Here is a 5981-nt window from a genome sequence, read left to right on the forward strand (position 1 = left end):
TATGTGACACAGACTCTCCACTTTCAGCAGTCCAAGAGATGGCAGAGTTTGCTTTCACACTTCACATCAACCGCTGGTACTTCCTATAACTGTGACCGCCTCGCCTCTTCTTGCTCCTCTCCTCTCATGTGCACGGTAGTGGCATGACTGCAGCCGGGACGGAGCAAAGCAGCAGGCAGGCATGTGAGCCCACACGCCGAGGACATTCAGGGCATGTCAAGTGGCGTGGGGCTTACACACAGTCGGGGAGGAGTGTGATTTAAAGTGCACAAACGTATTGTCCAAGAGGAGGGGCGTGCATTTCCTATTCATCTCAAATGTTAAACAGATTATGTAATAAATCCAGTTAACTCCTTCCAGACGGGTGAGCTGCAAATGCCAGCTCCCACCACGGCTAAGTTAGTAAGTGCAAGGATAAAACAGAGAGTTAAACAGGAAAGAGTGCAGAAGTTGTTGCAAAAAAACAGCAGTGAGTTGTGCAGCCTCTCTGCAGGATGGCAGGGGCAGGAAGAAAATGGTTTCAAAAAGAGCTAGAAACTCTTACCTTCAGCAAATAGAAATGAATACTGCAGCAATGTTTAATTACTTCTCCAAAGCACCACTTCACCATCTGTACAGATTTCATTTACAAACCTTTCCTTTTTGTAGCATAAATAGAGCCAAGCTCGTAAACTGTCAAAATCCAAAATCTAGGAATTCTTTTCAAGTTGGATCTACCTGTTCAAGACAGCTTTTACATGACCTTGTTAATTTCACAATGTCTTCCAAATATTTAAAAGAAAAAAAATATAAGTTTTTCTTCCTCTCGAATGGAAAACAAGTTCTTTCACTTTTCTATGCAGCTGTTTGCACAGGGGGAGAAGAGGAGGGGGAGCCAGGACTGGGGAGCATTTTGTGTGCATGTGAGCACATCTTGTGCAGAGCTCCCTGAATCAAATCAGATATGTCACAGCAAGTGTTCTGAGCTGTGTTCAGGATCACGAGAGTCACGGCCCCTGTCTTCTCTTGAGAGAACGGGCACAAAGACCACATCTACCAAAGATGTCTCCTGCAATCCCTTGTCTCTGGTTACCTACAGCTTTGACCATAGGTATCTATTGTTTTGAAGCTAAGCAAAATTTCTAAAACAGACTCAGAGCATGGAAAACTTTGATTACTATAGAGACTATCTTATACGGACTGATGCTTTTGGTGTGAGCTCAGCAAAGATGCAGATCCCTAGGTAGGTGTGGTTCTGTGCTTGCATCAGGAGATGCTTTTGAGAGAATTTTATTTGAATCCAGGTTATACTGTTCTGCAGTAATCAATCTTAGAGGCCATGAACACATCACCCTTGGGTCCAGGTTGGTGTGTGAGGAGACGGGGCATTGTCTGATGGCTGGCTCCAAGAAGAAGAAGTTCTTTTATCTCAGTAGGGCTAACTAGGGAGTCAATCGTGCTGAGATGTCAAAGGTGAGATGGTCTCTGTAGGGATCACCCAAGAGATGAATTAATGGGGACAGAGACTCATAATCAGCCTGTGCACTGCTTTCACAGCTCTAATTGAGGGTGTATTAAACCTCGGCTGTTCCTCAAGCCTTATCCCAATTACAAAAATGTTGCTTTAGCCATGTTGGGTATTATAGAATCATAGAATGGTAGGGGTTGGAAGGGACCTTTATAGATCATCTAGTCCAACCCCCCTGCAGAAGAAGGTTCACCTAGATCAGGTCGCATAGGAACATGTCCAGGTGGGTCTTGAAGACCTCCAAGGAAGGAGACTCCACAACCCCTCTGGGCAGCCTGTGCCAGGGCTCCCTCACCCTCACAGTGAAATAGTTTTTTCTTATGTTTAAGTGGAACTTTTTGTGTTCCAGCTCAAGTCTGAATCATAAGGGTTAGTCCCCTGTAAGCCCTGTACCAATGTAGGTGCTCTCAGCATCTTACCTGTTTCATAAACCCATTGGTGCAACTACCACTGCCACCTCTTAGCTACTCAGTGGAGCTAGACCAGATTCATTTGAGTGAGAATTCAGTCCACTATTGCAACGTTGCTCCTGTAGCTACTTTCTTTCCCAAAAGAAAGCATGGTCTAGTAGCTGGTTGGCAAAATTTCATCCATCTCATCCATTATGCTCCTGTCTTGAACAGCATGTGCATCACAGTCTGTGAGACTCAAAGCCAGAAAACCCAGTAGCTGAATATCAGAGCTAGTGTCATGACAGCAGACATCTGGAAGTCTTCCTAACATTCCCCACAGTTATGCTGCTGCTCATATAGGTGAAGATTAATTCAGTAAAAACAGTTCAACTGTCTGGCAGTGGTGAAGTCAAAGTGACCTTGGTTCCTCAGTGCTCACCCATGTCCAAAAATGTCTTATCAATATTTGCCACCATATCAGTGTGCTGTAAGACACGAGTTTGTCAAGAAATCTAAAACATCCCAGATACAGATGCATGAGAGTGTGCATTAGTGCATATATTCTACAACAAGCAGTTCCCATCTTCCCCAGGGTTTTCCTGGAGCTTCAGGTTACATGCTGTGAGACCAGAACACATCTAAAGATGGGAAGATGATGAGTTTGTATACAAAGCCTGCAACTATAATCTCTTGAAAGAATGTCTTTAAATCTTTGAGAACAGATCTCAGGGTCAAACCAGCATTTTAAACATTGTGTCCTGCACATACAGTAAAAAATGAAGCTCTTTGATGCTGGTAAAGAAGCAAGGGAAGAAATAGCCAGGGAAGACGTTGACTGGTGAAGGCAGTAGCAGTAAAAATAGATACAGAGAGAACAGAAAGAGGGAGGGGGAAGAGTGGAAAGGCAGCAAGCCAGGGAAAGAACAGAGTCAGAAGCAGTGATGAAAGGGAAGCAGAGAGGAAAGACATATAAAGGTACAACTAAATTACAATCATGACCATCTTTAGTGGGAGCTCTGTTCATAAGCCCAGATGACAGTTATTTCAGAAACAGAATGAAAACTATGTAGCCGAGTGGGGAAAGCACATATACTCCCTGTATACTCATGGCACCAGACTACAATTTATACATGCCTGGGCAACAGCATGAGGCATTTAGATCAATGTCTGTGGTGAGTGAACTCTGGAAAGCTGAAACTTTACTGCAACGCCCCAGACAACCTTTGCCAGTGCTTCAGCAAAGGACACTATAAGCATTCAGCCAGTGACATCAACCAGTTTACATCCATCTGAGGGCACCGACCTACGTAACAGCACCATTTCCATGATAAAGTTACACAGAAAAGCATGACCTAGGTTTTTATCTCCTTAAAGATATGGGAATGAAAACAGGTTCTGATGCAGTTTCCTATTGCATCCAATATTCCTCCTTCAAACAGATCTGCTATAAACTAGATAGCCATAAGCAGCAAGGGTACAAACCAGACAGCATCACATCCTCCTAGGGACAGAAGATTGCCTGCATCAGTCTTTTCTCTATCTCTCCGGGCCAAAGGAAAGGGCAAGGATCTCTGCATTTGGGGATTATCTGTACCTTTTCTAAACAGTGGCCTTACAGCAGAGAAGGTAGAATCATAGAATCATAGAATGGTAGGGGTTGAAAGGGACCTTTAGAGATCATCTAGTCCAATCCCCCTGCAGAGACAGGTTCACCTAGATCAGGTCACATAGGAACGTGTCCCGGTGGGTCTTGAAGACCTCCAAGGAAGGAGACTCCACAACCCCTCTGGGCAGCCTGTGCCAGGGCTCCCTCACCCTCACAGTGAAATAGTTCCTTCAACTTGAACACATGGAAAAACTACTTTACTGTGATAGTGATGGAGCCCTGGCATAAGCTGCCCAGAGAGGTTGTGGAGTCTCCTTTTCTGGAGGTTTTCAAACCTGTCTGGATGTGTTCCTGTGTGACTTGATCTAGGTGAACCTGCTTTAGCAGGGGAGTTGGACTAGATGATCTCTAGAGGTCCCTTCCAATCATTCTGGGATTTTGTGTAAGCCAGGCAGTAGTACCTCAAAGTATGTTGCACAGATCTTAAAGGCAATGCTTGGTTCATAGTGGAAGATGGCAGGGCATTCTTCACCACATGTACCTTCCAGCTATGTTTTGCAGGTTTAGATCTCCTGTGCAAAACCCACTGCTCTTCAAGTCTTCTTCACTCTAGTCTTCAAAAAGGACAAGAAGGAGGAGCCAAGTAACTACAGACCAGTCAGCCTCACCTCAATCCCTGGAAAGGTGATGGAACAACTTATCCTGGGTGCTGTCTCCAGGCATTTAAAGGACAGAATGGTCATTAGGAGCAGTCAACATGGTTTTACCAAAGGGAAGTCATGTCTGACCAACCTGATAGCCTTTTATGAAAATGTAACCAGGTGAATAGATGGTGGTAGCGCAGTGTGATTTATCTGGGTTTCAGTAAAGCATTTGACACCGTCTCCCACAGCATCCTGGCAGCAAAACTGAGACAGTATGGGCTGGATGGTCAGGTAATGAGGTTGATTGTGAACTGGTTGAAGGGAAGAAGGCAGAGAGTTGTGATCAATGGGGCAAGGTCTAGTTGGAGGCCTATCTAGTATCTAGTGGAGTCCCTCAGGGGTCGTTGGTGGGACTGTTCAATATATTCATTAATAACCTTGCTGAGGGAACAGAGGGCACTGTCAGCAAGTTTGCTGATGATACTAAACTGGAGGGAGTGTCTGCCACACCAGAAGGCTGTGCTGCCATTCAACAAGACCTGGACAGTCTGGAGAGTTGGGCAGGGAGAAATCTAATGAAATTCAACAAGGGCAAGTGTAGAGTCTTGCATCTGGGAAAGAATAACCCCATGTACCAGTACAGGCTGGGGAAAGAACTCTTAGAGAGCAGTGTAGGGGAAAGGGACCTGGGGGTCTTGGTGGGCAGCAGGATAAGCATGAGCCAGCAATGTGCCCTCATGGACAAAAAGGCCAATGACATCCTGGGGTGTATTAGAAGGGCTGTGGGCAGTAAGTCAAGAGAGGTTCTCCTCCCTCTCTATTCTGCCCTCCTGAGACCATATCTGGAATATTGTGTCCATTTTTGGGACCCTCAGTTCAAGAAGGACAGGGAGCTGCTGGAGAGAGTTCAGCACAGGGCCACAAAGATGATGAAGGGAGTGGAGCATCTCCCTTATGATGAAAGGCTGAGGGAGTTGGGGCTCTTTAACTTGGAGAAGAGGAGACTGAGGGGTGATCTCATTACTGTTTACAAATATGTAAAAAGCAGGTGTTAGGAGGATGGAGCCAGGCTGTTCTCAGTGATGTCCAATGATAGGACAATGAGCAATGGGTACAAGCTGGAACACAAGAGGTTCCAAAGAAATATAAGGAAGAATTTCTTCACTGTGAGGGTGATGGAGCACTGGAAGGGGTTGCACAGGTGGATTGTGGAGTCTCCTTCTCTGGGGACATTCAAAACCCACCTGGACGAGTTCCTGTGTGGCCTGCTCTAGATTGTCCTGCTCTGTCGGGGAAGTTGGACTAGATGATCTTTCGAGGTCCCTTCCAGCCCTTAAGATTCTATGATTCTATGATTCCATACTGAAGTGCAGAAGCCTGATGCTAGCCCCAGAAATGTCTCATGTTCATAGGGTTCCCATTGTTACGATATAGCTTGTTAAGAAGCTATGTTGGAAAGGATATAGAAGCTCAGTTTTGGAGATTAAATTAATAGTGGATTTTTAGAGATCAGAGCAAGATGTCTTCATGGAGCAATTAGAGATGTTTATTCTTCCCTCTCCCACACATGGTACAATCGCATTCCAAGTCAGGACACTAAATTATATGCAGCTTTTTCTCTGACAGTTCTTGTATTTGAGTTTTTATGGATTTTTTTTTCCCTTCACTTTATTAGTCTTTCTTCCTCCTGCTGCCCACGTTCATCATCTTCTTTCATCTCACTCTTTTTCTTCAGTCAGATTTCCTCTTTTTCTGTCCAAAAGTTGGCAACTCTACTCAACAGAACATGTCCTTTCCCAGACCTCCAGATCAACTTTGTGAGATCTGAGACA

The sequence above is a fragment of the Colius striatus genome, chromosome 2, assembly GCF_028858725.1.
Source record: "Colius striatus isolate bColStr4 chromosome 2, bColStr4.1.hap1, whole genome shotgun sequence".
Lineage (NCBI taxonomy): Eukaryota > Metazoa > Chordata > Aves > Coliiformes > Coliidae > Colius > Colius striatus.